Genomic DNA, 20,825 nt, shown 5'->3' with positions numbered 1-20,825 from the left:
CCATTTTCCAGAGTGGCTGTACCGGACTGCATTCGCACAGGGGTGTAAGAGGGTTCCCGTTTCTCCACATCCTCTCCAACATGTATAGTTTCATGTCTTCTTATTTTTAGATATTCGGCCTCGTGTGATATGGCATCTATAGGGGTTTAGATTTGCATTTCCCTGAAGCCAAGTGATATGAAGCATTTATGCATGTATCTTTTGGTCACCAGTACATAGTCATCAGTGAAATGACTTCCCATTTTAATCCATCTCAAGACCTAAAGCTGGGTAAGCACTGAAGCTGGATGATGCCATCGGTTGGAATTGTGGAGAATTTCAAAAGATCTCCATGGAGAGCAAGTTTAAAGGTCAGTGTGAAGCTACTAATTGGATCCGGGGAGATCTCTGAAAGTGGGGGTTCCCTGGGATGGGCTGAGGGGGGCCCTCCGATTTTCCTGCTATGAATCCTTTCTGCAGCCCCAAATGGACAGTTTCCTCTAGTCCTCTAGTCGTGCAGAGGTGAGCCCAATGCCTGGTACCTTGGAGGCAGGCAAACGGGGAGGGGACCCTCAGCAGAAGACCCAGGGTTAGGTTAGGCCTCAAGAGACAGCAGGTGCGAACTGCCCAGTGCTCAGAGAACTCCCAGGCCGACTGAGATGAGGGCACAAGGGCGGGTGAGTGTGAGCCTTGGGGTTTGATCCGGAAGGGCTCACAAAGGTCGGGGTTCACCAGCAGGGGCTCTGAGGGGGTGTCCCAGTTCTCTTGCCCTGAATGCTCTATTGTGCCCCAAAACGGTACAGTTTCCTGTGGGCTGCAGGCTGAGTCCTACGGTGGGGCTTGGGTGTCCCCAATCCCCCGGAGTTGGGCGCCAGGATCCTGGGGAGGGGCCCCTCTGTGGCCAAACTAGGGTAAGGATTAGGGTCCAGGGGCCCGGCAGGGCCAATCTAGCAAGCTGTGCGGCGAGCTCCGTGGAGGGCTGAGATGAGGCCATGGGGGAGGGTGAGCATGGGCCTCAGGGTTGGGGCATGGGGGTTGCCAAAGGTGGGGACGGGCTCCGGGGGCCTCCCCAAGTTCTCGTGCCCTGTATGCTCTGTAGTGCCCCAAGGGGCATGGTTTCCTGTGGACTGGCAAGCTGAGTCCTGAGGCGGGGCACAGGTATCCCAATTCCCCGGGGCTGTGGTGTAAGGCTCCTGGGGAGGCCGCCAAACCCGCGGCTGACCTAGGGTTAGGGTTAGGCCCCAGGAGCCCCGCAGGCCCGATCTGCTGGCTGTATGGTGAGCTACACGGGCTGAGGTGAGGGTGTGGGGAGGGTGAGCGTGGGCCTCAGGGTTGGGGTGCGGGAGGCCGCCAAAGTTCGCTGGGGGCTCAGGGGGGCCCTCCTGGTTCTCCCGCCCTGAATGCTCTATGGACTCCCAAGGGGCACGGTTTCCTGCAGGGTGGCAGACTGAGTCCTGCGGTGGGGCTCAGGTGTCCCGAATCCCCGCGGCTGCGGCTCCAGGCTCCTGGGGAGGGGCCCCTCCACAGATGAACTAGGGTTAGGGTTGGGGCCCAGGAACCCCGCAGGCCAGATCTGCCCGCTATGTGGCGAGCTCTGCCACGGGTTGAGGTGAGGGTACGGGGTGGGGTGAGCATGGGCATCAAGGTTGGGGCTTAGGGATTGCTGAAGTTCTCCGGGGGCTCTGGGGGCCCTCCCGGTTCTCCCACCCTGAATGCTCTACAGCCTCCCAAGGGGCACGGTTTCCTGCGGGGTGGCAGGCTTTGTCCTGCAGTGGGGCTCAGGTGTCCCCAGTCCCCGGGGCTGCGGCACCGGGCCCTGGGGGAGGGGCCCTCCCTAGCCGACCTAGGGTCAGGACTAGGCCCCAGGAACCGGGCAGGACTGATCTGCAGGCTCTGCGACGAGCTTGGTGGCAGGCTGAAGGGAAGGCGCGGGGCGGGATGAGCGTGGGCCTCAGAGTTGGGGTGTAGGGGGCCGCCGATAATCGCTGGGGGCTCAGGGGGGCCCTACTAGTTCTCCTGCACGGGATGCTCTGCGGCGCCCCAAGGGGCATGGTTTCCTGAGAGGTGGCAGGCTGAGTCCCGTGGTGGGGCTCAGGTGTACCCAATCCCCGGGGTTAGGGTACGGATTAGGGTATGGGTTAGGGTTAGTGTACGGGTTACGGTTAGTGTTCGGGTGAGGGTAGGGGTTAGGGTTAGGGTAAGGTGAGGTTACGGGTTAGGGTTGGCTTTAGGGGTTACAGGTTAGGGGTTATGGGTTAGGGTACGGATTAGGGTTTAGGGTACGGGTTAGGGTTTAGGGTTTGGGTTTAGTGTACGGGTTAGGGTACGGGTTAGGGTATGGGTTAGGGTACAGGTTAGGGTACGCGTTAGGGTACTGTTTAGGGACGGGTTAGGGTACAGTTTAGGGTGCAGGTTAGGGTTAGGATATGGGTTAAGGTTAGGGTATGGGTTAGGGTTACAGTACGGGTTAGGTTACGGTTTAGGATTAGGGTTAGGGTACGGGTTAGGGTTAGGGTATGGATTAGGGTATGGGTTAGGGTTAGGGTATGGGTTATCGTTAGGGTTATGTTTTGTGTTAGGGATAGGGTACGGGTTTGGGTTTGGGTGTGGTTTAGGGTATGGGTTAGGATACGGGTTAGGTTTAGGTTAGGGTTAGGGTTAGGGTACGGTTTAGGGAACGGGTTAGGTTTAGGGTACGGTTTAGGGTTAGGGTATGGGTTAGGGTACAGGTTAAGTTACTAGTTAGGGTTAGGGTTCGGGTTAGGGTATGGGTTAGGGTCCGGGTTAGGGATAGGGTACGGGTTAGGGTAAGGGTTAAGGTACGGGATAGGATGCGGGTTAGTGTTAAGGCAGGGTACTGGTTAGGGTTTAGGGTTAGGGTTAGTATACGGGTAGTGTTAGGCTACAGGTTAGTGTACGGGTTAGGGTTAGGGTACGGGTTAGGTTCAGGGTTTAGGGTTTAGGGTTAGGGTACGAGTTAGGGTACGGTTTAGGGATAGTGTTAGGGTATGGGTTTGGGTTAGGATTAGGGTACGGATTAGGGTACGTGTTAGGGTTAGGGTACAGGATAGGGTATGTGTTAGGGTTAGAATACGGGTTAGGGTACAGGTTAGGGTTAGGGTAAGGGTTAGGGTACGGGTTAGGGTTAGGGTACGGGTTATGGGTAGGTTTAGGGGAAGGTGTAGGTTTGAGGGTAGGGTTAGGTTTAGGGGTTAGGGTTAGGGTTAAGGTTAGGGTTTAGGGTTTAGGTTTAGAGTTAGGGTTAGGGTTAGACTCCAGGAGGCCAGCAGGCCTGATCTGCCGGCTCTGCGGTGAGCGGTGGGAAGGGCTGAGGTGAGGGCGCTGGCGATGGGAGCGTGGGTCTCAGCGTTTTGGCGTGGGGGGCCTTCGAAGGTCACGGTGGCTCGGAGGGCCCTGCCCGTTCTCCCACCCTGAATGAATGGCGGTACCCCTAGCGGCTCGGGTGCCAGCGGGGCAGCAGGGTGAGTTCGGTGCTGAGGCTCGGGGGTCCCCAATCCCCAGCGTTCAGCGCCAGTCCCCTTGAGAGGGGCCCCTCGGGGGCTGAACTAGGGTTAGGGATTGCCCCCAGGAGGCTGACAGGCCCGATCCGCCAGCTGTGCAGTGAGCGGAGGGGCGGGAGAAGGTGAGGGCACTGGCGAGTGGGAGCATGGCCCAAAGCATTTTGCCTTGGGCATTCAGAGTTTGCCAGGGTCTCGGAGGGCCCTACCTGTTCCTCCGCCCTGAATGACTGGCGGCACCCCTAGCGGCCCAGGTGGCAGCAGGGCGGCAGGGTGAGTCTGGTGCTGGGGCGCGGGGGTCGCCAATCCCCGGCTTTGTGGCGCAGGCCCTTTGGGAGGGGCCCCTCGGGGGCTGACCTAGGGTTAGGGTTAGCCCCCAGAAGGCCGGCAGGCCCAATCCGCTGCTGTGCGGCGAGCGGATGGGCGGGCCGAGGTGAGGGCGCTGGCGAGCAGGAGCGTGGGCCCCAGCGTTTTGGCACAGGCTGCTATCGAAAGTCGCCGAGGGCTCAGAGCGCCCTGCCCATTCTCCCGCCCTGAATGATCAGCGGCACCCTAGGGGCCCGGGTGTCGGCGGGGCATAAGAGTGAGTCCAGCGTTGCGACTCGGTGGTCCCCAATCCCCGGCGTTGCGGCGCCAGGCCCCTTGGGAGGGGCCCCTCGTGGCCGATCTAGGGTTAGGGTTAGCCCCCAGGAGGCTGGCAGGCCCGATCCGCTGCTGTGCGGGGAGCGGAGGGGCGGGCCGAGGTGAGGGCGCTGGCGAGCAGGAGCGTGGGCCCCAGCGTTTTAGCGCGGCTGCTATCGAAGGTCACCGAGGGCTCGGAGGGCCCTGCCCATTTTCCCACCCTGAATGAACGAAGGCAGCCCTAGCAGCCTGGGTGGTGGCGGGGCGGCAGGGTAATTCCGGTGCTGAGGCTTGGGGGTTCCCAATCCCCGGCGTTGCGGCGGCAGGCCCCTTCAGATGGGCCCCTCTGGGGCCAACGTAGGGTTAGAGTTACCCCCAGGAGGCCGGTAGGCCGGATCCACCAACTCTGCGGTGAGCGGAGGGGCGGGCCGAGTTGAGGGCGCTGGTGAGCGCGAGCTTGGGACCCAGCGTTTTGGTGCGGATGACCTTCGAAAGTCGCCAGAGTCTCGAGGGCCCTGCCCGTTTACCAACCCTGAATGACCGGCGACGCCCCAGCGGGCCCGGTGTGGGCTTGGCGGGAGGGTGATTCCGGCGCTGCAGCTCGGGGGTCCCCAATCCCCTGAGTTCAGTGCCAGGCCCCTTGGGAAGGGCCCCTCGGGGGCCGACCAAGGGTTAGAGTTAGCTCTCAGGAGGCCATCAGGCCCAATACTCCGGCTAGGCCGCGAGCGGAGGGGCGGGCCAAGGTTAAGGCGCTGGCGAGCGAAAGCGTGGACCCTGGCGTTTTGGCACAACGGGCCTTTGAAGATCACCGGGGCCTCGGAGGGCCCTGCCTGTTCTCCCGCCCTGAATGAAAGGCAGCACCCCTAGTGGCCTGAGTGGCGGCGGGGCTGCAGGGTGAGTCCGACGCTGGGGCTCGGTCGTCCCCAATCCCCGGCGTTGTGGCGCCAGGTCCCTTGGGAGGGACGCCTCGGGGGCCGACCTAGGGTTAGGGTTAGCCCCCAGGAGGTCGGCAGGCCTGATCTGCCGGCTGTGCAGCAAGCGGAGGGGCGGGCCAAGGTGAGGGCGCTGGCGAGAGGGAGTGTGGGCCCAAGCGTTTTGGCGTGGGAGGCCTTCAAATGTCGCTGGGGGCTCGGAGGGCCCTGCCCCTCCTCCCGCCCTGAATGACTGGAGGCGCCCCTAGCGGCCTGAGTGGCGGCGGGGCAGCAGGGTGAATCTGGCGCTGAGGCTCAGGGGTCCCCAATGCCAGGCGTTGCGGCTCCAGGCCCCTTGGGAGGGGCCCTTCCGGGGCTGACCTAAGGTAAAAGGTAGCCCCTGGAGGCTGGCAGGCACGATCTGCCGTCTGTGGCGAGCGGAGGCGCGGTCGAAGATCAGGGAGCTGACGAGCAGGAGAGTGGGCCCCAGCGTTTTGGCGCTGGGGGCCTTCGAAGGTCACCGGGGCAGGGAGGGCCCTGCCTGTTCTCCCACCCTGAATGATCGGTGGTGCCCTAGCGGCCCGGTGTTGGCGGGGTGGAAGGGTGAGTCCAGCGCTGCAACTCGGGGGTCCCCAATCCCTGGCGTTCCACGGCAGTCCCTTTGGGAGGGGCCCCTCGGGGACCAACCTAGGGTTAGGGTTAGCCCCCAGGAGGCCGGCAGGCTCAATCCACCGGCTCTGCGGCGAACGGAGGGGTGAGCCAAGATGAGGTCGCTGGCGAGTGGGAGCGTGGGCCCCAACATTTTGGCTTGGGGGGCCTTCGAAGGTCACAGGGGCCTCGGAGGGCCCTGCCCGTTCTCCCGCCATGAAGGACCGGCGACGCCCCTAGCGCCCCGGGTGGCGGCGGGGTGGTAGGGTCAGTCCGGCACTGGGGCTCGGGGGTCCCCAATCCCCAGCGTTGCAGCGCCAGGCCCTTTGGGAGGGGCCCCTCGGGGACTGTCCTAAGGTTAGGTTAGCCCCCAGGAGGCCGGCAGACCCGATCCGCCGGCTGTGCGGTGAGCGGAGGGATGGACCGTGGTAGGGCGCAGTCGAACCGTAGCGTGGTATCCAGCATTTTGGCGTGGGGTGCCTTCGTATTTCACCAGGGGCTCAGAGGGCCCTACCGGTTATCCCGCCCTGAATGACCGGCGGCGCCCCTAGCGGCCCGCGTGGCGGCGGGGCGGCAGGGTGAGCCCGGCGCTGCGGCTTGCGGGTCCCCAATCCCTGGCGTTGTGGCACCAGGCCTCTTGGGAGAGGCCACTCTGGGGCCCACCTAGGGTTAGGGTTATCCCCGAGGAGCCTGGCAGGCTGGATCCGCCGGCTGTGCGGCTAGGGGGGGGGGCGGGCCGCGGTGAGGGCGCTGGAGAGCAGGAGCGTGGGCCTCAGCGTTTTGGCGCGGGGGACCTACGAACGTCGCCGGGGGCTCGGAGGGCCCTGCCCGTTCCCCCACCCTGAATGACCGGCGGCGCCCCAAGTGGCCTGGGTGGTGGCGGAGCGGCAGGTTGAGTACATTGCTGGGGCTCAGGGGTCCCCATCCCGGGCCTTGCGGGGCCACGCCCCTTGGGAGTGGACCCTCAGGGACTGACCTAGGGTATGTGTTAGCACCCAGGAAGCCAGCAGGCCCGATCTGCCGCTGTGCAGCGAGCGGAGGGGTGGGCTGAGGTGAGAGCGCTGGCGAGCGGGAGCGTAGTACCCAGCGTTTTGGCAAAGGGGGCCTTGGAAGGTCTCCAGGGCCTAGTTGGGCCTTACCCGTTCTCCTGCCCTGAATGACCGGCGGCGCCCCTAGGGGCCCAGGTGGCGGTGGGGCGGCATGGTGAGTCCGGCGCTGTGGCTCCGGAATCCCCAATCCCAGGCGTTGCGGCGCCAGGCCCCTAGGATGGGCCCCTCGGGGGGGAAAACCTAGGGTTAGGGTTACCCTCCAGGAGGCGGCAGGCTCAATCCACCGGCTGTGTGGCGAGTGGAGGGGTGGGCCGAGGTGAGGTCGCTGGAGAGCAGGAGCGTGGGTCCCAGCGTTTTGGCTCCGGGGGCCTTCGAAGGTCACTGGGGGCTCGGAGGGCCCTGCCCGTTCTCCTGACCTGAATGACTGACGGCGCCCCTAGCAGCCCGGGTGGCAGCGGGGCAGCAGGGTGAGTCCGGCGTTATGGTTTGGGGATCCCCAATCCCCAGCGTTGCGGCGCCAGGCCCCTTGGAGGGAACCCTCTGGGGCCGACCTAGGGTTAGAGTTAGCCCCCAGGAGGCCAGAAGTCCCGATCCGCCGGCTGTGCGGTGAGCGGAGAGGCGGGCCGAGTTGAGGGCGCTGTCGAGCATGAGCATCGGCCCCAGCGTTTTGGCGCGGATGGCATTCGAAAGACGCCGGAGTCTTGAGGGCCCTGCCGGATCTCCCACCGTGAATAACCGGCGACGCCCCAGCAGGCCCGGTGTCGGCTTGGCGGCAGGGTGAGTCCGGCGCTGCAGCTCAGGGGTCCCCAATCCCCTGTGTTTGGCGCCAAGCCACTTGGGAAGGGCCCCTTGGGGGCCGACCTAGGGTCAGGCTTAGCCCCCAGGAGGCTGGCAGGCCCGATCCCTCTGCTGTTCCACAAGCGGAGGGGCAAGCCGATGTGAGGGCGCTGGCGAGGGAAGCGTAGGCCCAAGCGTTTGGCGGGGGGCCTTAGAAGGTCGCCGGGCCTCGGAGGGCCTTGCCAGTTCTCCCGCCATGAATGATCAGCAGCTCCCCTAGCGGCCCGGGTGACGGCGGGGCGGCAGGATGAGTCCGGCGCTGGGGCTCGGGGGTCCCCAATCCCCAGCGTTGCAGCACCAGGCCCCTTGGGAGGGGCCCCTCAGGGGCCGACCTAGGGTAAAGGTTAGCCCCTGGAGGCCGGCAGGCACGATCCGCCGTCTGGGGCGAGCAGAGGCGCGGTCGAAGATCAGGGCTCTGGCGAGCGGGAGAGTGGGTCCCAGCTTTTTGGTGCTGGGGGCCTTCGAAGGTTACCGGGGCAGGGAGGGCCCTGCCTGTTCTCCCGCCCTGAATGATCGGCGGTGCCCTAGTGGCCCGGGTGTCAGCGGGGCGCAAGGGTGAGTCCAGCATTGCGACTCGGGGGTCCCCAATCCCCGGCGTTCGGTGGCAGTCTCTTTGGGAGGGGCCCCTCGGTGGCCGACCTAGGGTTAGGGTTAGCCCCCAGGAGGCCGGCAGCCCCGATTCACCAGCTGTGCAGCGAGCGGAGGGCGGGCCGAAGTGAGGGTGCAGGTTAGCGGGAGCATGGGCCCCATCGTTTTTGCGCGGGGGTCCTCCGAAGGTCGCTGGGGGCTCCTAGGGCCCTGCCCGTTCTCCCGCCCTGAATGACCAGCAGTGCTCCTAGCGGCCCGGGTGGCGGCAGTGCGGCAGGGTGAGTCCGGCGCTGTGGCTCAGAGGTCCACAATCCCCAGCATTCCCGCGCCAGACCCCTTGGGAGTGGCCCCTCTTGGGCCGATCTTGGGTTAGTGTTAGCTCCCAGGAGGCCGGCAGGCCCGATACGCCGGCTAGATGGTGAGCGGAGGGATGGGCTGAAGTAAAGGCGCTGGTGAGCGGGAGCGTGGGCCCCCGCGATTTGGCGCGGGGGGCCTTCAAAGTTAACTGGGGGCTCAGAGGGCCCTGCCTCTTCTCCCGCCCTGAATGACCGGCGGCACACCTAGCGGCCCGGGTGGTGCCACGGCGGCAGGGTTAGTCCGGTGTGAGGCTCGAGGTCCCCAATCCCCAGCGTTGCAGCGCCAGGCTCCTTGGGATGGGTCCCTCTGGGGCCGGCCTAGGGTTAGGGTTAGCCTCCAGGAGGCCAGCAGGCCCGATCCGCGGCTGTGCGGCTCCCGGAGTGTTGGGCCGAGGTGAGGGCGCTGGCGAGCCTGAGCAATAGCCCAAGCTTGTTTGTGCGGGTGCCTTCGAAGGTCGGGGCCGGCTCGGAGGGCCCTGCCCTTTCTCCCGCCCTGAATGACCGGCGGCGCCCCTAGTGGCTTGGGTGGCGGAGGGGCAGCAGGGTGAGTCCCGCGCTGGGGCTCTGGGGTCCCCAATCCCTGGCATTGTGGTGCCAGGCCCCTTGGGAGGGGCCTCTCGGGGGCCAACCTAGGGTCAGGGTTAGCCCCCAGGAGGCTGGCAGGCCCGAACCGCCGGCTGTGCGCCGAGTGGAGCACAGGCCCAGGTGAACGCGCTGGCAAACCGGAGCGTGGGCCCCAGCGTTTTGGTGCCGGGGGCCTTTGAAAGTCGCTGTGGGCATGGTGAGCCTTGCCCGTTCTCCCGCCCTGAATGAACGGCGGTACCCCTAGCGGCTCGTGTGCCAGCGGTGCGGCAGGGTGAGTCCGGTGCTGTGGCTTGGGGGTCCCCAATCCCTGGCGTTGTGGCAGCAGGCCCCTTCGGAGGGGCCCCTCTGGGGCCGACCTAGGGTTAGAGTTAGCCCCCAGGAGGCTGGCAGGCCCGATCCGCCAGCTGTGCGGAGAGCGCAGAGCGGAGGGGCGGGCCGAGGTGAGGGTGCTGGCAAGCTCCAGCGTGGGCCCCAGTGTTTTGGCGCAGATGGCCTTCAAAATTCACCGGAGTCTTGAGGGCTCTGCCCGTTCTCCCACCCTGAATGACCAGCGACGCACCAGCGGGCCGGATGTCGGTGGGGAGGCAGGCTGAGTCCGGCACTCACGTAGACGTGAGTTGAAAGATGGCTTTGATACAATTTTTTTTTTAAGTTTTTTTTTAATATTATGTTAGTCACCATACAGTACATCCCGGGTTTCCAATGTAAAGTTCGATGATTCATTAGTTGCGTATGACACCCAAGGCACCATGCAATACATGCCCTCCTTACTACCCATCGCCAGTCTATCCCAATCCCCCACCGCAATCCTCTCTGAAGCCCTCAGTTTGTTTCTCAGAGTCCATGGTCTCTCATGCTTCATTCCCCCTTCTGATTACCCCCCTTTCTTTATCCCTTTCTTCCCCTACCGATCTTCCGAGGTCTTATGTTCCATAGATGAGAGAAATCATATGATAATTGTCTTTCTCTGCTTGACTTATTTCACTTAGCATTATCTCCTCCAGTGCCGTCCATGTTGCAGCAAATGTTGAGAACTCGTTCTTTCTGTTACCTGAGTAATATGCCATTGTATATATGGACCACAACTTCTTACTCCAGTCATCTCTTGAAGGGCATGTCGGTTCCTTCCACGATATTGTGGACATTGCTGCTATGAACATTGGGGTGCATATGGCCCTTCTCTTCACCACGTCTGTATCTTTGAGGTAAATACCCAGTAGTGCAATGGCTGGATCATAGGGTAGCTCACTTTTTAACTTTATAAGGGACCTCCACACTGTTTTCCAGAGTGGCTATACCAACTTGCATTCCCACCAACAGTGTGGGAGGGATCCCCTTTCTCCACATCCTCTCCAACAATTGTTGTTTCTTGCCTTGTCAATTTTTGCCATTCTAACTGGCATAAGGTATTATCTCAGTGTGGTTTTGATTTGAATTTCCCTGATGGCTAATGATTTTGAACATTTTTTCATGTGTTAGCCATTTGTACATCTTCATTGGAAAAGTGTCTGTTCACATTTTCTGCCCATATTATAATTTGCTTATTTTTTTCTTGTGTATTGAGTTTGAGGAGTTCTTTGTAGATCTTGAATACCAGTCTTTTATCTATAGTGTCATTTACAAATAAATTCTCCCATTCCGTGGGCTGGTGCTTAGTTTTTTTTACTGTTTCCTTGGCAGTGCAGAAGCTTTTTGTCTTGATGAAGCCCCACAAATTCGTTTTATCTTCTGTCTCTCTTGCCTTTGGATATGTGTCATGAAAAAGTTTACTTTGGCCGATCTTGTATAGGTTGCTGCCTATGTTCTCCTCTAGGATTTTGATGGATTCCTGTCTCACTTCGAGGTCTTTCATCCATTTGGAGTTTATTTTTGTGTATGGTGTGAGTGAGTGGTCATGTTTCATTCTTTTGCATGTAGTTGTCCAATTTTCCCAGCACCATTTATTGAAGAGACTCTTTTTCCACCGGATGTTTTTTCCTGCTTTATCAAAGATTAGTTGCCCAAAGAGCTGAAGGTCCATTTCTGGGTTCTCTATTCTGTTCCATAGGTCTATGTGTCTGTTCTTGTACATGCTGTCTTTGTGATTACAGCTTTGTAGTACAGCTCGAAATCCGGCATTATGATGCCCTCAGCTTTGTTTTTCCTTATCAACAGTTCCTTGGAGATTTGGGGCCTTTTCTGGTTCCATACAAATTTAAGGACTATTTGTTCCAGTTCTTTGAAAAATGTCATCGGTATTTTGATCAGGATAGCTAGATTGCTCTGGATAGCATGGACATTTTAACTATGTTAGTTCTTCTGATCCATGAGCATGGAATATTATTCCATCTTGTCTTCCTCAATGTCTTTCAAGAGTGATTTGTAGTTTTAGAATACAGATCCTTTAAGTCTCGGTTGACTTAATGCAAAGGTAACGTATGGTTTTTGGTGCTCTTGCAAATGGGATGGATTCCCTAATTTCTCTTTCTTCAGTCGCATTATTTGTTTATAGAAATGCAACTGATTTCTGAGCATTGATTTTGTATCCTGCCACATTGTTCTTTCTTAAAGACTGGTTAATGGCCCTTTCCTTATGCTTTCATTCCCACTCGGAAACATGCATCCATCATCGTGACAGACGTTAGGATTCGGAGGACCCTTTCCATACCCTCTTCCTACTGAGAGTTACGTCTATGGCAGTTTAATTAATGTTCAACACACATACTGGGAAACACTGGTGCCTTCACTAATCGATGTTGCTGTCTCTCTGCACAAACTTGGTTCGCTGAATTAAATAATGGCACTTTCTTTTCCTTTTCACAAAACCTTTTCAAACGGCTTTCCTCCTCATGACAGATGTGAGTTGAGAGATGCTTTCTGTGTAGTGTTCTTAAGTAGTTAAACGAAGGGCATTATCTTGATGCTTGCAGACCCCATTTTGCACAATGCTCCCAATCCATGACACCAGATGTGAGGTGCAAGATGCTTTTATATAGAGTGTTCTCTCCTAGCGTAAAGCAGGTGACACCTTACTTATGCATTCATGGACACTTTTGAAAAACTTGCCACCTTCCTAAGAGAAGACTTGACTTGGACAATGGTGTCTATTCGGTGTTCTGACTGAGATTTGTGAAAATTGCCCTTTCCTTAAGGTTCATCACACTTTTTGGAAAACTTGGGTGTGTTCATCGGTCCTGATGTTGGTTTGATGTTGCCTTCTATCAACACTGAGTTGGTTCTCACAACTACTTAGATAGGACCTCTCCTTCTGCTTTCACTTGCACTTCTGCAAGTACTTCTTCTTCATTACAGAAGATGTGAATTGGAAGATCTTTTCCCAAGGGTGTCCTTACCTGAGCATACAGCATGTTCCTTACGTTTTCATACACACCTTTGGAACATACATCCATCCTCCTGAACGTAGATATGATTTGGAATGTTGTCTCTAGATGGTGCTCTTTCACATCTATGGCAGTTCCCTTAAGGTTCAACACATGTAATGGGAAACCCTGCTCTCTTCACTGATCAACGTTGCCGTCTCTCTACCCAAACTTGGTTCTCTGAACTGACTGATGGCACTTTCTTTTCGTGTTCACACAACCTTTTCTAATGGCTTTCCTCCTTTTCTTTGGAAATTTTGTTTGGAAATTTTAATATGACTTTCTTAATATTTGATAGAGCAGACAAAACTCGGTCACAAATGTGACCTAATTGACGTCTATGGAACATTCGATAATAAGTGCAGAATACATTATTTTCCAGCGGTCATAGACTATTTACCCAAACAGATGATATGTTGGACCATGAATCATGTCTACATTTTAAAATACTGAAAATAACTAGATTCTATTCTTAGGCCTCCAAGGAATAGAGCCCTAGTCCTCATCAAAAGAAGACCAGGCAGTCCCTCTATGTTTAAAAATTCAATGTAACTTTGCTGCTTATCTTAAGGGTCAGAGAGGGGATCGCAGTGGATATTTGCCACCTTTTCTACATCAGGGCTCACACACAATGGCCCTTTGTCTCTGAAGAACACTGACTATCCTAACGTAGACAGGAGTTAAGCCTCCTATCAGAGTTCTGCATGTGCCAGCCACACCTGGCAGCCTTGGCCTGGGCCCACCACCACCTCCCTCCAGCTTTCCTTCTTGGTGGCATTGAGTTAAGGGAGTCAACATAGCCATATGGAGATGGGAGCTCCCCTCTCCTAGTGATGATGGTGCTATTGTCCCCACCAGTCTATCAACATGATTTCTGAGAGAATTACAACACAATAGCAGCTTCTTGACCTTCCTTAAGGTTTAAAAATCATCTTGTGAGTCATCTTTTCAAAAAACGGTTTCACCATGTGTTCTTTTCTCTGGAAAAGAAATAGACCCAATGGTAATTATGGCTCCTGAGCACCTGCTCTTGGGAGATTGCATAGTGGCTCTGTGTAGCATTCTCCCTCTTAAACTTCTCAACTAGGGTGTATACAGAATGAGTCCCATTTCCTAGATGGATAGACAAGGGCTCAGAGATTATATGAATTACAGAGGATTTTAGTGTCAGAAACCTAAGTGGGATCTCCAAACTGACTCCAAAACCCTTGTTCTTCCATACAGGGTACCATTTCGCTCTTACCTCTGGTCTTGTTGATCTGGAAACCTAGGAAGTATTAGGATTTTCTTGTTGTGTGGCCAAATGGAACGAATTCGGCTGCCTTTTCACCTCTGCCCATCATGACCATGAAGATAATTATCTCAGTGGAGGACCTTTGAGTAAGAGACTTAAAGATCCCTTAGAATAGAGATACTATACTATTTTTCTGATATTAAAGTGCCTGAAAGAACTATCCTTTTTTAATTGATGGAAGCTCTTGGTGGAAAGGTCGGAAAGACTATTTGAAAACACTCAGCCTCTTCTACAGAGTGAGACAATGCCTCTAAAGATTGCTAAAATATTCCCTTACCTCTGATTATTTACTTCCCAACTATCGCAGTGTTTCTATGTTAGGATTACGATTTCCATGAGGCAAAAGTTGCGGAGAAAGAACTTAGTGTATCCAGGGGCACTTTCGTATTGTGACAGTGAGCTATTCTGTTGTATTCTGTAGTCCAAGGGAATGGTGCCAGACATCTCTAAGATGTCTAAAATTCTGACTGTAAATGATCTCTATGCTTCAGAGATTTGGGCAGGACAAGGGAGGAGTCCAGAGACCATGAATGCCTCTGTTACCTGTGTTGACCATGGAGCAGGTAACCTTCTGTAGGGGTCCTTTTGATGTCCCTGAGCTATGGGAAAGGTGCTTTCATCTCAGGCTCCTCCATTTGGTAGTGGTGATAAGGTTAAGAGTAATTTTTATCTCATACCATCTGTGGACCCTGATCTTGACCTCCTAGGGAAACCCTCCTTTATCATTTCACCCAGCTCAAAATGACCAGGCAAACCCTCAAAGCATGGGCCCTATTTCTGCCCCCAGCACATATTGTCCATCTGTTTCAAAAAGAAAAAAGAGAACAAAAAAATGCCCTTGCCAACATCAAGGTGAGAACACAAAAGAACCTCTCTGTCCCCCGTAAGATTAAAGTCATACCGACTTGTACATACTGAAAAGATAAGAAAAGTCTGTCACTTTCTGGAATCTTCTGCCTCATCGTGATGGGTAACTGTACCTAACACAAAACAGAACAAATATATAACCCTGCCCTAAATGTTCCTTCCCTGGAGCACTCTCTTCTTTGTGAAGACTGTGTCTCCCAGGCATCTGACCTGACTTGGGTTTGAATAAAACTCTCTTCATTTCTCTCTAAAATGTTTTAAAATGTTCCTTCCTTTAGTGTTGACAATAACACTATGTTTTCTTTTCAAGTGAAAAATAAATGTTCCTGGTTCACAACCGTGACAGCACAGAAGGCCGGCTGTTCCTCCTGGCCCCTACCCTGCAGAACCAAGCATGTGTATATAGATTCCAGCACAAATGGGCTCATCCTAGAAGGATGCTTTGAAGGTCTGAGAAGCACTATCCACTCCATGGGTGAGACAAGAAGGCAAAGCTATTCCCGCTTGGAGCATTCCTTTTGGGGCTTAAAATTGCCTTGGACATGCATGAAAGCATTGCCATTTCCTAAAGCCCAAAGCTGGAACAGTCTGAGAGCAGCTGACCTAGCCAGAATCCAGGCACACACCTGTAGGAAGGGTTGGTGCAGAAGGGAAGGGGCAGGGCTCTGAGGGTGTTCTGCAGCTAGAGGGGTCCGCGAAGGGGCAGTGTGTGTGTGTGTGTGTGTGTGTGTGTGTGTGTGTGCGCGCGCGCGCGCTTGGGGCCCTGCCCGTGATCACAGTCATGCCTGCGCTGGGCATTGAGCCAAGGAGGCAGGTCTTGGACCCCTTGCACTCGCAGAGTTGTGAGTCATGGGGCTGGTTGCCCCGCATTCAAGGGGCTGGAAACCGCACACTCCCAAACCAATCACCCCATGGGGGTGGAGCTACGTCTCTGTGGGCAAACCCAGAGCAGACCTAGGATGCAGACTGGGAACCAGGGAAGGGGAGCTCTGAGAGATTCAACGTGTGGAGTTCCTGGCTGAGTGAATGCATGCTGTGTGCCTGTGTGGGGCATGGTCTGGGAGTAGGGGCACCCCGGGTGAGAGGTGGGGTTCTGGAAGGGCATGTGGAGGGAGTTCATTTGGAGACTCAGTTGAGTTTTCTTTTTCCCTTGATAGTCTCTTCTGCCTACTCTCTGTCAACTGGCCTTACATAGCAAACCCATGGACTCCAGGGCACCTGCTCAGCAGAGCTTTTGTGGTATTGGTCGCAGACATTCCAGGGTTTCACTTGTTCCCCAGCAAGAGCGAGAGTAAGGACCGCACGGTCCCCAACTTCAGTGCGGTGCCCCTGTACCCCGACACAGTGCAGGTAATGGACCTTGAGCAGTTCCCCAAGTTCAGCAGGGTGTTCCCTGTTCCTTCAGGCACATGTGTGGCACTAGGAAACCCCAGAGCCGTTACCCAACTTCAGCATTGTGCTGCCTGTTCCCTGGGAATGGTGGCAATGGGCTGGAAGATAATTACTACTAAAAGACAAGTCTGTGTTTCCCCTTCTCCCAGAAACTGCAGCAGGCATGCTGGCTTTAGGTCCGAGGAGCCGCCTTCTCCCCACCTAACAACACTTCTCTTCTCTGGCTCCATGAGACCCGAGGTTTTGAACGTCTGCATCTGAGTCAGTGAGGCAGCTTGACACAGGACGCCAGCATTCAGACAAAGCGGCAGGTCCATTTGGAGAAATGTCATATCCACGTCAGGACTGGAGGTAACACCTCTCATTAACCCACTATCTCCTGGGCTTTTCTCTTTTCTCTAGTTGAGCCATGAAGTAAAACTTAAGTAATAGTTGTCAGTGTTCTGAATTTGGTGAAGGAGGTACTTAGTTTCTGAGCTTGTAGCACTTTGCAGGGGATCCCATTTTCTCTGTTCATTGCCTGCTTATTTTGAACAGCTGTTTCCTAGAAACACTCTTTCATTAGAAAGGGAAGGTTAGATTTACTCTTTGTGTATTTTTAAGATATACATCTAACAGTGTTTATTCAGTTGGGCCTACGATATGGGTGAGTGGCCACCATTTAGGGTCAGATGGCTTTTTGTCGTCAGATACAGATATGGATGATGTCTTGTCATTTGTCAAAGGTGATGTTTCATTACTGATTAGTCTTTTCATCCCAAGAATTACAATGAGGGTCGAGGGAAAATTCAAAATTATTCAAAGCAGCCTTTTCCTGTTTAAAAGTTAAGCTTGACTATCTAGCTTTACTAGATGTATGAACTCAATATTTTGAGGTGCCATATTCTCTCTGTCATTTCTTTGGTGGTGCAGTCAGAAGGAGAGTCTTTGGGATTCCTTTGGATAGAGTCATGCTGGTGGCTTCAAGGGGCCTGGTGACGGGAGCCCTGGGCTGAGTTCTGGAACTACTTGCTTGACGCTGGGTGAGTCAGGTTATCCCACAGAGTTTCTGTTTCCTCCTTATGAGATTGCTGGAAGGTGAAATAAGTCAAGCAGAGAAAGGCAATTTTGATACGGATTCACTCATTTATGGAACAGGAGAAATAGCAGGGAGCTCAGTAGGAGAAGGAAGGGAAGAATGAAGGGTGGGGTAAACAGAAGGGGGAATGAACCACGACAGACTATGGACTCTGGGAAACAAACTGAGGGCTTCAGAGGGGTTTGGTGGGGGGTTGGGATAGGCCGGTGATGGGTATTAAGGAGGGCACATATTGCATGGAGCCCTGGGTGTTGTATGCAAACAATGAATCATGGAACACTACATCAAAAACTAAGGATGTAGTGTATGGTGACTAACATAACATAATAAAAAAAATTTAAAAAAGAATATAAAGAAATTGATGGAAGGTCATATCTGTGGAAAGTCTTTACACAGAAACTGTTCTGCCTATTGAAGAGCAACTAAAAACGAGGTGATTTGGGCTCTATTATTCTGTAAATAATAATTTTAAAACTCCCTGTCCTAGGGATATGGTATTTTATTGCATAAGGAGGCCTGAGAAGGCTGCAATGAAAGATTGCGATCTCAGAACACGTTCATGTTCCATGCATACATCACTTAACAGTTTGCACAGGTAGGAAGGTAAGTGGAGATAAATATGAAAGAAAGGGAAAGAAGGTGTGAACCATTCATTAGGTAGCCTTCTCCCTTTCTCAGGAAAGCCTTGGGCCAGTGTAATTTTGGGAAAGGAGGGGGAATCCTGGAGCTTTGCAGCAGATGGGGGTTCCAGGTCTGGGTAGAGGTGACGGGTCCCAGAGGAGAGCTGAGTGCATTCTGCAGCAGGGTATGGGCAGGGCGCGCTCCTGGGGTGGCTGTGGTCTCCCATGTGAACGTTGTGACAGGTGAGGGCTGTGAGCTGGTTCCTGGCTGAGGACAGTTGAGGCACAGGTGGAGAGCTGGCCGAGTCCCTTCTTCAGGGCCACCAGCCTCAGCCAGCACACACAGAATCATCGTTTGTCCCTGTCACTCCAATTCAGGCAGTCAGAGTTGCCAGGCCGAGATGTTTGCTGGAGCTTCTTTCCTTGCATGTGTGTGAAGTTTCAAACCTGAAGTGATGGACATGATGGGTCCTCAGAAAATCCGTAACTCTTTTATTTCCTGCTCTTATATCGACCAGTGAAGTGAATCGGACCGGCTAGTAGAAGGGGCTATCTGTGCGTTTTTATTTCCCAGTTTAATTAAAGAATGGGAAAACAGTCTTGTGAAATATTAAAAGAATCCTTTGTTGGTGTTCATGTCCCCCCGGGGTGGGGGTGCTTACCTGGAGACCCATCCAGGGCTCTGGAAGCTTGACCCGGTGAGTCACTTGCGACTTGAGCTGGGGAATTAATGAAGAAAACAGAATGAATGCTGGAGTTTGCCTGTATCGTTTGGACTCAGACAAGTCCATGTAGCATCGGAACTCTTCACCCATGAGGTGTGTCGGGATCCCTGAGGTTGTGGGCTTTGCTTTATGGGCTGAGGTTTTGTCTTCATCCTTATCTGGACAAGAGCCATGCCATCTGGCAATGGAGATCCAAATCCTTAGGTGACCATATCATCATCATCATTATCATGATTATTAATTATTAATTATTATTATTTTAAGAAGCAAGAGAGACATTGACTTTGAAATAAAATTATCAAAAGAAAGAACACAAGGTCAAATATATACGTGATGATTGAACTTGTGGTATCTCTCATTAGTGTGGGTCTTGTAGGGCTGCCCGAATGAGAAAGACCAAGGAATTCTATGTGGATAAAAGTGTGCTGTACACAGGGAGTGTTTTATTCCATCATTTGACCTCTCTCTCTGAAGGGAAAATAGAGTGGTGACTGGAGCTTGGTTCTGATTGGAAGGCCTGGGAGGTCAGTGAATCGAAAGAGCAGTGTTCATGCTTACATGGTTCTCAGTGCCCAGTGAGCGAAGTTTGGACACTTGGACTCGGAAGCATTGGTGTTCAGGGAGGATGTTGTCCGAGTTTGCAGCACATCAAATCACTTGGCTGGTCTGCCTAATTGGGCCAGTTTCTGCCTTTCTAAGGGCAGCTTGAAAGTGGCTTGTAAACCTAGGACATTTGTGGAGTGTTCTGCATGGGACCACTGTGTGGGCCAGTGTAGACACAACCCAGGGAATTCCAGAGCTAATGATGAGCATGTTTGTGAGGCTGGAGTTTGCTTCTCTGTGAGAAGGATTGAGCTGGAGTGGAAAGAAGTCTCTGGGTCTTAGGACTCACTGAGCTGATCCAAGCCTGGCAGGGTGCTGAGATCAGATGTCTGTTTCCCAGGATTTTGGCCAGAGGGATATTTGGGCTCTGGGCAGCATCTCTGCTCAGGTTTCTTGGATGAGCACCTCAGGGAAGAGGAGTAAATGTGTGTGCTCACCTGTCATCGAGGAAGGTTTCTGGTTTCAGGTTTCGTGTACAGGTGAATTCCTCATATGGCTCCCTTACCTGATGGTGTTCAGGGTGCAGGAGGTGGATGGACCCCCTCGTCCCGGGCATCCTGGCTGTGTAAGAGTCCTGGGGCACCTTTTCCCCTGGACTTTGGACCAGGAAATTGGGAGCAGTAGGTGATGAAGCCATCAGTTGATGCCTCAGTTTCTTCCCTGCCAAGATGAACTGGAGATTATAATAAGTGCTATGGAAATATAAAGGAGGAGACAGGACTGGGGTGCTGAAGGGAAGGTGGGGGTGGTGTTTGGTATTCACATAGGGGTCAGGTGGTACTTCACCAGGAGGGTGATGCTTAAGTCAAGATCTAGGGAAGGTCAGTGATATCACATGAAGAGCATTCTAAACAGAATGGAAAGCATGTGGAAAGGCCCCAGGGAAGGAGCATACCAGGTGCATCCATGAGCTACAAGATGGCCCTGTGACCACAGGCGATAGCTTAGGACTTGCATCATCAAGGTGACAGAGTGTGACAGAAAGCCATAGCAGGGCTGTGACCCCATGGGACCCTGTTTCACTGGGTCATCCTGGCTGCAGGGTTGAGAACAGATGACAGAGGGTTGAGGTTGGGCAAGGGAGGTCAATGATGACTCTTTTCCAGGAACTCAGGCAAGAGATGGGCTCCAGTGTGGTCCAGACAGGCGGCCTTGAAAGGAGCGGTGAGTCCTACGGTGGGTACGTCTTGAAGATGGAGCTCACAGAATTTGCCGACAGCTTAGATATTGAGGATGGGAGAAAGGAGGAACTGGGGTAACTCCCAGCTGTTGTGGGTTGTCCTGAGCGAGGGGAAGGAGAAGGTATCTGGGGGTAGGAGGTAGTCCGCGTTCGGCATGCTGAGGAAGGTGCCTTTCTGGGTGGATCTGCTGAGGTTTGTTTCCAGGAGAAGCTTTCACATCTCCTCCCTCAGCAACGGTGAAGTATAAGTATTCCCCATTTTTTAAAAGTTCATGGGAAGACACTTGGCTTTTTGGAAAGATCTCCGTTATCACCTGGTTTCACTAATGGGAAGAAACCTGAAGAGGATGTTCCTTATGAAAAGAGTTGAACGGTGAGCTTTGCATTCAGCATCTGTTTGGGGAGAAGCACGACAGATGCAGCGTGCACCGTAACCAGCTCCTTCCTGTAAACCGCTCTCCATGTCCAGCCACCAGCGCTTTGAATTCTGTTTGTGAGCATCTGCTGTGCTTTCTCTCCATTTATTTTCGGCATCCATTAGGAATTGTGTCCTGGGTCCTGAGAAATGCCAACAATAAGTAAATTTAGGAGTCTGAGCATGGTCACTAATTTTTC

General features: G+C 54.4%; 1 long non-coding RNA gene across 1 annotated transcript; it reads left to right on the top strand.

The window, feature by feature from the left end:
* The first annotated feature begins 274 nt into the window (after window positions 1-274).
* Window positions 275-16,204, top strand: LOC130542699 (uncharacterized). The gene is made up of 3 exons (XR_008957414.1): window positions 275-350; window positions 14,923-15,087; window positions 16,154-16,204. It is a non-coding gene; the product is annotated as an uncharacterized LOC130542699 (long non-coding RNA).
* Window positions 16,205-20,825: the final 4,621 nt, after the last annotated feature.

This window comes from Ursus arctos, unplaced genomic scaffold, assembly GCF_023065955.2.
Source record: "Ursus arctos isolate Adak ecotype North America unplaced genomic scaffold, UrsArc2.0 scaffold_40, whole genome shotgun sequence".
Classification (NCBI taxonomy): Eukaryota; Metazoa; Chordata; class Mammalia; order Carnivora; family Ursidae; genus Ursus; species Ursus arctos.
Note: the sequence above shows the minus strand (reverse complement) of the source record. Positions and strands in the feature narration are given on the sequence as shown.